At 42.6% G+C, this 9,399-nt stretch overlaps 1 protein-coding gene across 1 annotated transcript in view; it reads right to left on the reverse strand.

Annotated features, from left to right (window-relative positions):
- The window catches only part of FAM107B (family with sequence similarity 107, member B), a 20,060-nt gene extending 12,017 nt beyond the window's left edge, over positions 1–8,043 (reverse strand). The window contains exon 1 of the mRNA XM_008586766.1: positions 7,825–8,043. The gene's annotated coding sequence lies outside the window, so the exon portion shown is untranslated. The remainder of the gene's footprint in view (positions 1–7,824) is intronic.
- Positions 8,044–9,399: the final 1,356 nt, after the last annotated feature.

The raw sequence follows: 9,399 nt of genomic DNA on the forward strand, positions 1-9,399 counted from the left end.
CTCAGAGCCTGACCTGTGACCCTGCTGAAGAGTGCAATCCCGCCCCCAGCACCCCCCCACTTTGTGTTCTATCCACCCAACTATGATGCTTCACATTTTTATAGCAACATCGTTTGAAAGCTAATATGAAAATAGAATGAAAATCCAAAGAAAGTCATCCAAAATAGAAAAATTGTAGCTGCACCATTTGTTTAGATGTTTTAGGTATCGCTGTATGATTAAGGCTCAAAATTATCAAACAGTAAGGCTTTATGTAACAGTGAGAACATTTACTCTGACAATTTTGGTTTTACTTTTTTGCCTCTACTCTGATGTGGAGCATTGTCAGAGATTTAACAGAAAAAAAGCCACAGATTTCATAGGGATAAAAAAAAAAAGATCGAGCTATAATATTACACCAAACATTCCTCAGATGCTCTCTGCATTGAGCTTTTAAACAAGAATGCCTACAACCTCAACTGAACTGAGAATCATAAACCTTGCACACAGTGAGTCAGGGAACCCATCACAGCCAGCCTGACTTCAGTATGTTGCCCGCAGAAAAATATGCTTCTTGGCTGAAATCCTACATACACGGCACATACCTCTATGCAGTCACAACTGTCTTAAAAGTCCACAGTAGTTTCACTCTAGTTAATTAGTAGACAAGGAGGCTACACACTTCCATCCAAGGCTCCCCTAAACCATGGATAATCTCCTTGATGCCTAAACAAAACAGAGGACTGCCTGGGAAGCTCAGTGTTATAGCAGGGGAGGGTGAGCCCTGGGTATGTGGGAGAAGCATGTTCTAGCATTCCAGACAGAGGAAGCAGCTCATGCAAAGGCTCGGGCAGGAGCGTGCCTGATGGGGATGAAGAGTCGCAAAGAAGCCAGGGTGGCCAGACGGTTATTGTTGGGGGTGGGAGGACAGAGAATGTGGGAACTTGAAGGCCAGTGTAAGGGCCATGGGGAACCATTTCAGGGTTCTGAGCAGGGAGGTGACAAGATCTGACTCCTGTATTAAGCTCCTAGGCTTAGAACAGATGAAGGCAGGCGAGGAGAGCATGGGAGGCAGCTGTTACACACCACTCCCTGTGACATGGCTCCAGCCAGGATGCTGCTGCACAGGCATGTGGACAGACTGACTCAGGACACGTTTTGAAGGTGAAGTCTCTGGGATTTCCTGGAGGAACAGACATGAGGTGTGAAAAGCACAGAGCAAGGAGTCAGGGAAGGCTCTGAGGTTTCTAGCCTGAGCAACTGGAAGGTTAGAGTTGTCACAGCAGGAAGGCTGCTGGCAGAACAGACTGGGAGATCAGAGCAAAGGTTCAATTTTGGACATGTTGACTTTGCAATGTCTAGCGGCCATCACAGTGGTGAGGTGAGAAGGCCAACACAGTCGATGCTCAGCCCTGGGTGACTCTGTCCCTTACCTAACTGATGTGATCTCCAGGGTCTCAGGTTTTGCCTGCCCTCCTCCGTCCCAATTCTGTCCCTCCATTCCCACTATTCCCACAGTTGGAGGCAATGCAACACATTCGTTCCCAGCCTTGCCTAGAGCTCAGCGCTGGGGTAAAGACATGTCTCGGGCCTTGGTGCCAAGAGGCAGGTAGAACTTTGAGTGTGCAGAAGGAAGAAGCTTCAGTTCTGAATCGAGGAAACAAGTTGTAGCTTGGGATTTTTTTTTTTTTTTCTGACTTCACTTTAGTTTTGTGGAAGTCTTTCTTCTCTCACAGGATCAGTGGGGTAAGATGAGCCTCATCCTGTCTCCTATTAGAGATTCACCGACACTGGAGCAGGTAGGCTAGAGGACTTGCTGTGATGCAAGGGCAAACATTTTCCTCTTCTTTTTCACTGGGCTCCCTTTCTTCACAACTGGAGTTGGAAAAGAGGGCACAGAAGCCCCTCAGCCTGAATCAAGTGTGTAGACCTTACTTTGGCCTGTGGGTCGGGCAGCAGGAGCTCCTCCTGCAGCAGAACACACTGCACTCTAGTCTGGGAGGCGCCCTTTAGTAATGATGGGGTGAGCAGGCCTGGAGCTACTTGTATCCTGTGAGGCTCTGGGTACTCATGGCAGTGATGGTGGCTGATGAATGATCTGAGATCTGGCTTCCAGCCATTTCTCAGTGATAGTCCTCCCTGGAGCCATGAGTAGTACTGTGATGGTTACATCACAATGACTTTCTTGCTCAACTCTTCCCTCTGCCAACCATCTTGCTCAGTGCTACCAAAGCTGGAAAACACAACTCCAGTTATAAGGTAACTCTTCCATTTCACAAATCCTGTCCTCCAATTAAACTGAAATAAATGCTACTGCTCCCCGTATTTCCACACTCTGCCTTCCTCCACCAGCAGGCCTTTGCCAGCACTCTTCCCGCCAGCAGGTATGCTGATCCTCTTCTTACCCCAACCCTGGATCTCCACAAAGCCAGATCTCACTCATCCTTTCAGACCAGATAAACATCAGATCTCCCATGAAGCCTTCCCAAATTCTATAAATTCCAAAATTCTCTTTTCCTAGTATTCATCAATTGCACCTTGTATTACAGCGATGTGTATATAAATCTTACCATTTCTTCCTTGCAAAGACCATGTCTGGTTTATATTCGTATTTCTCAGACCCCTTGGACTTGTGAGTAACAAAGTAATATGTTAACTAACAATAGAGGGAGCCCCTGAGCTAGTTGGATTCCATAGCAACAAGGTGAGTTTCCTTACATAGCGTCAGGTAATCCAGAAGCCTCATTGTAAAGATGACATAGAAATGTCTGCAAGTAAATGTGTTTTTTAAGTGTATATTATTACATGAAATATGTCTTCTAGAAATAACACAAAGACATTCTTGTATTCACTTCACTGGTTAAGTAACTTATTCATAAAGCAATTTTCTTTAAAATGTCAAGTCAGTGAAGAAAAACTAGTGTCAGCTCAAGGTAGGAGAAATAAAACTGGTTTGAGATCTTGGACAAAGCTTACCTCCTCTGACCTTCAAATTATTCTATGTGATAAAATGAATATTGTTGTAAGAAGTGATGGAAATGTATATGTTAAGTACTCTGTATAATCCCTGGCATGTATATGAGTACTTAATAAATAGAAGCTATTTTTAGCCAAATCAGATGACCAACACCATTACATATTTTATTTAGAGGTCTGGGTAACCTCATATACAAAACTCTTCTTCTCTAGACCTTGGTTTCTTCAAAAACATGAGCTCAACTGAATGACCCACAGATTTTTCACTGCTAACATTCAATGGTTCCAAGGCCCATTCATGCTACAAACATAAAAACCTTCCGGAAAGTACAAAATGGTCTATCACAACATCAAGATGCTACACAGAATTCTGAATGGCTCCAGTTAGAGTGTAGGGACATAGCAAGAAGCAGACAGACCTTGATGGCAGGAGCCTTTTATGGTCTTCTGAGGTGGAGGGGACTCACTGAAAGATTTTTAGCAGTTGAATAATAACAAAGAATTGCATTTTAGACATTAAGAGTATGCACTGAAAAATGCCACCTGATGAGAATTCTGCCTTTAATTTATGCTAATCAACTAACAGAAATCATTGCTAAACTCTCCTATCCCAGGGGATAAAGAAATCCCATCCTCATAGACAGATTTTGAGTCCTTGCTTTTTATTTTTTCTCTTTCAAAGGTTCATTCTGGGCTGAGCACTGTTCCTATCCCAGGTATTTTGTGTTGGCTGCTTTCCAATGGTAGAATAACCATTCCCACAGAAAACTTTCACAACTGGACTACAAAAGATTAATTGCAGCTGAGTTTCTGATCACACTATTTTGGCTCCATATTTGTATATTTCTACATCAAACAGATAGAATTCAAAACCTAATCCTATGAGATTTAAAAATCAGAATTCAGAGATTATGCTAATTTTCATGTTTATCTAAATATTTAAAATCTAAGTCTATGTGGAAGCACTAATACTTGAATCCTTTTTAGAACAATCACCTAAAACATGGCAATGTAGGGCCAGCCCAGTGGCGCACTGCTACAGTGCGCCGCTTGGGAGCGCAGCAGCGCTCCCACCAAGGGTTCGGATCCCATGTGGAGACCAGTTCCCGCTCACTGGCTGAGCGCGGTGCGGGCGCAACACCGAGGGTTGCGATCCCGTTGCCGGTCCCCAGTACGGGCGCGACACCGAGGGTTGCGATCCCGTTACCGGTCAGTAAAAAAGACAAAAAGGAAAAAAAAATTATCATGCACACAGCAATGTAAAATTCACAATGTTTAGCAACCAATAAAAAATTAGCAGGTAAGGGCCAGCCCATGGTTCACTCAGGAGAGTGTGGTGTTGATAACAAACACCAAGGCCACGGGTTTGGATCCCTATATAGGGATGGCCGGTTAGCTCACTTGGAGAGTGTGGTGCTGAGAACACCAAGTCAAGGGTTAAGATCCCCTTACCAGTCATCTTTAAAAAAAAAATAGCATGCATGCAAAAAAACAGAAAAATGCATGATGTGGAGAAAAATCAATCAATAGAAACAGACTCAGAAATGAGACAGATGATAAAATTAATAGAAAGAACATTAAAACTATTTTATAATTATATTTCAATATGTTCAAGAAGATACAGAAACTAAAAAACAGATACAATTAAACTTTCCTAGATGGAAAATATAATGTTCAATATGAAAATTACACTGGATGAAACTAATAGTAAAATAGACACTGAAGAAGCAATTGTTTAGAAAGAAATAGAAACTATCCAAAATGAAACAGGAAGAAAACAAAAGACTATTAAAAAATGAACAGAGTTTCAGTGATCTTTGGGAAAACTTCGAGTGACCTAATATACATGCAGGTGGAATCCCAGAAAAGGAGGTAAGGGTTTGTAAACAATATTTAAAGAAATGATGGCTGAAAACTTTCTAAATTTGATGAAAACAGCAAAACCACAGATCTAAGAATCTCAGTGAACCCCAAGCATAAGAAACATGAAGAAAACCACACCAATGCACATAATCAAATTTCTGAAAATCAGTGGTAAGTGAGAAAATCTTAAAAGCCTCCAGTGGGGGTGGCGGGGAGGCATGTTAAATACAGAGGGACAAAGACAAGGATGACAGCAGACTTCTCATTGGAAATAAAGCAAGCCAGAAGACATTGGAACAACAACTTAAATGTAGTGAAAGAAAAAATTTTTTCAACCTAGAATTCTATAGCCAGTGAAAATATGCTTGAAAAGCACAAGCTAAATAAAGACATTTTTAGAGATTAAAAAGCTGAATAAACTTAACAGCAGTGGGCCTGCACTACAAGAAAAAACAGAAAACACCTTACAGAGTATGACATTAAAGTGAAGACAGGTGATGGGATTCATTTTCTTTAAAAACATAAATATTTTTATAAGAATGTTCATGGCAGTGCTGTTCATAATAGCCCCAAACTGGAAGCAACCCAAATGTCCATTAACAGTAGTATGGATAAATGAATTGTGGTGTGTTGATACAACGGAATACTACGCAGCAATGAGAATGGACAGACAACTGCGAGTGACAGCAGCACGGCTGAATCTCACAAATGTGATGTTGAGCAAAAGAAGCCAGACACAAGAGTACATACTGAAGGATTTCATGTATACAGTGTTCAAAAACAGGCAAAACCAACAGATGTCAGGACAGTGGTTATTTTGGGAGTGGGCAGTTAATGGCAAGCAGTCAAAGTGGGATTTCCGGGATATGGATAATGTTGTTTTCTGATATAGGTTCTGGTTACACAGGAGTGTTCGCTCTTAAAATTCATCCACTGATACACTTTTTTTGTGCATGTCCTCCTCTGTATGTACGTTATACCTATAACAGTGATTAAAATTACTATCTAGAAATAATTTGGTTGCTGCTGCATTATTACAATTTTTTTGTTTCATCCCTTTTAAACTGTATTAAGTCTGTGAGCAGTGATACAGTACAATAGAAAGAGAACCAGGTTTGAAGATGACCATCCTGGATTAAAAAAACTGGTTATGGGCCGACCCCGTGGAGCACTCGGGAGAGTGCAGCGCTGGGAGCGCAGTGGTGCTCCCGCCACGGGTTTGGATCCTATATAGGAATGGCCGGTGCGCTCACTGGCTGAGCGTGGTGCGGACACCAAGCCAGGGGTTGTGATCCCCTTACCGGTCACCAAAAAGACAAAAAAAAAAAAAACCTGGTTATGCCACTTACCAGTGATGTGGTTTTGTACAAATTGCTCAAACCGAATCTTGATTTCCTCAAATGGAAATCAGAGCTAGCCCACCTACTTTGCAGAGTTGTTCTAAGCATTAAAGAAAACTTATGGAAAACATCTACAATACAGAGTATCTGTCCATGTGGCAGATGTTCAACAAATTGGGCAGTTAATCAGTGCCAACAAATTAATTCATTAATCTAACTCTCCATTAATAATGTCCTATCAACATGAAAGGGGATGACCCCACACTACAAGTATACTAGTTTAGACAAAGACATTTAATGGATCAGCCCAATCTTGGCCTCTGTTCATTTTTCCAATCTGGGTGTAGAAGAGTGACAGAGAGGGGACAGGGAGGGAGACGGTGGAAGTGGAGAGAAGAAAATCCCTGATAGGCAAGGCCAAACCACAGAGTGGAGGTAGCAGCCTGAGCCTGCCAAAGCCTTGAAAATCCTGATGATTTCCCGAGCTCTGGGCCTCAGTCATCTCATCTGGAGAACAGAACAGCCATTTCTCTCAGATTTCTCAGTAATCTGTTGTGAATAACCATGCTGAGCATAGAGCAATTATATACATATGAGAGATCTACAAAAACATAACATCTCCTAGTTCAGCCCAATATAAAGAGATTAACTCTTCAAACGTCAAGTAAATCTGATTCATGTCCACAATTTATTTAACCTCCATGTCCCTAGTGGAATCTGAACTAACCACCCATTGGTGGATAACAACTCCACAAAAAGCCAAAACATAAAATAGGCAAGATCGTTTTAGGGCCATGTTTTGCATAATGTTCAATGAGACCCTGTGGAAAAGGGGTGAGTAGATAAGGAATGGGCTGGGGACAGATAACAAAAGTGTCCTAAAATGTACTACGAATATTTACACTTCTACATTTCATTCTACCATCATCAGACATAAAGTTTACTACTCCTGCATGTTTAAAATCAAGTTTCTGTACTATTAACAACGCGTTTACACTCACATCTAACAAGAAATCACTTACACACATACGATTGCTATCCAGAAAGTATAGCAACTAAAGCAGGACCTCAGAAAGCAACATACGCCAAAGGTCCTGCTACTGCCTGATAAGAAGAAAGTGATGCTGACCATTAGATGAAAATTTGGGTTGCTTTCCATGGAAACTAGCAAATTACTCCTACGACTAAATTCATTCTGTATTCTAACTCCCCGAAGTCTGACACTTTGCTAAAAAAAGGTGTTTTCTGTATTGCCCAATTATACCGTGAAAGCCAAAGTAAAAGTTTAAAAAAGAAAAAAAAAAAAAAAGCAGTTCTTGAATATACAGTTTTACTAGAAAGATAGATATTCAAACTAACAGAAAATTTGAAAAAAAAAATATAAAGAGAAAAGGAAAACCAAACAAAGATGGTCTAGGGTGTGAGAAAAAGAAGTCCCTAGGTAGAACAAAACAAATATAAAATAAACCAAGCAAGACTCACTTAAGTTGCTGGGCTGAGGGAGGAAGTGAAAATGGCTTAAGAGGTGAACAAAGCCCTTCAAGGGCCCTCAGCCAATGATAACACCCCCTTGTCCTGGCAGGAGACTGATACTTGGTGATTTTTTTCACTCAGATATCTAAACAAGTCTAGGATTAAAGATAAGACACAAACTCTGCACACTTACCTCCCCTGTTCCAGTGAAGTTTCTAGAATGCCCTAGTAGGCTCCAGCACCACCCTAATTCTGTGAGGAGTGCCTGCTGGGGGGGAGAAACGCTCTTCAGCCTTGGCCAACAGCGCACACCTACTCAAGAATGAGAAAGACGGCCAGATATTTGGCATCCATGCACTGCAGGGGTGACACACGACACAAAGGCAGCAAGTCAGAGCCTGCTACATTGCGCGGCTCTGTACATCCCAGCCTGGTTAGTCCCACTGGCAGTGCAAAGCACAGAATGGTTTATCAACCACAGGAATGCATCTGGACTTATTCCCAGGTGGTGGGGTTTGGGGACTAATCTAGAGAAACTGCACCCTGAGAAGGGCCTGGACAAATATCCTCCTTACCAATTGCTCTCTAGGGGCTGGCTGTGCCTCTAGGCCAGTCAGATGTTCTTTCAGATAAAAGTCCCCAAGCTTCTGGCCCTCAAGGTCTTTCCACAGGGGCTGTGGCCCATGATGTAACCAAGGATAAAAAGCCACCAATGGCTCACCAACAGAAAATAAGTGCCATTCTTCAAACATTTACTGGCAGCACAGCATGTTCCTGTTTGCATAACTGTCCCTGTCCAGGGGGTTTTCCTCAGGACTCCTAGGGCTTCCAGCTTCCTCTTAGGTGACAATTCCCGGCCTCCCTCTGGAATTTGGGGTTGGTGTCCATCTCCTCCTTGATTTGAAAGCGAGCCCGTTGGGCCATCTTCTCCTGCTTTCCGTCCCTCCTTTCTGCCTAAGCCCCCCTCTTCCCTCACGATCCCTCTGCACAAACAACTGTGCAGTGATGACATTTTTATGTGCATTGATCACAGCCCTAGTACCCTTCTCCCCCTATCTTGCGTCTGGAGAGCCCCCACTCTTACCCATTCCACTATGTGAGCCATTTCTAAAGTGCATAAGAAGAGTGTTTTTGTCTTTCTGAGCGCTGGGTCTAATATTCCATCTGCCTACTGGACAGCTCACCTCAGAATCAACACGTGTTACTCACCCATTTACAGAGGGCCCCCTAGGCACCAGACACTGCCCAGGTGCTGGACAGAACACTCAACGAGACAGACCAGACCAGCCCCCACAGAGTTCACACTATAGTGGAAAGCATCGCAGGCAAGTTTAAGTTGAAGTTATTATATTTCAAAAGCAGCAGGTAAGACACCACACGCACCATTCTCCCACTATCAGAAATCATCCCTCATTGCCCTGCTTAGCTTCCTATTTTTATCAAAGGTACCCTCAGTTTTAAACCCAAGTTATCTCTGACAATGTCCTACCTTTCAGCCGTGATACAGAATCAGTCATAGATTTTTTTCATAAATGTTTTTGAAAACTAAACTCATCACCCCTGCTAGAATCCTAGCTGACATTTTCATCCCTCAGTCTCAGAACTGGGCAATCGACCTCACTGACTGACCACCCTTCCCTCAAATCCAGCTGCACCCTCAGCTAAATCCAATGCACTAATTTAATCAGACCAAGAGCCGCCAAGCCAAGCATCACTGTCACATCAGGCTAGAATGTTCAACTGTGTGGTCTCCCTTTCAAGGTTCTCT

The sequence above is a fragment of the Galeopterus variegatus genome, unplaced genomic scaffold (genome assembly GCF_000696425.1).
Source record: "Galeopterus variegatus unplaced genomic scaffold, G_variegatus-3.0.2 Scaffold4106, whole genome shotgun sequence".
In the NCBI taxonomy this organism is placed as follows: domain Eukaryota; kingdom Metazoa; phylum Chordata; class Mammalia; order Dermoptera; family Cynocephalidae; genus Galeopterus; species Galeopterus variegatus.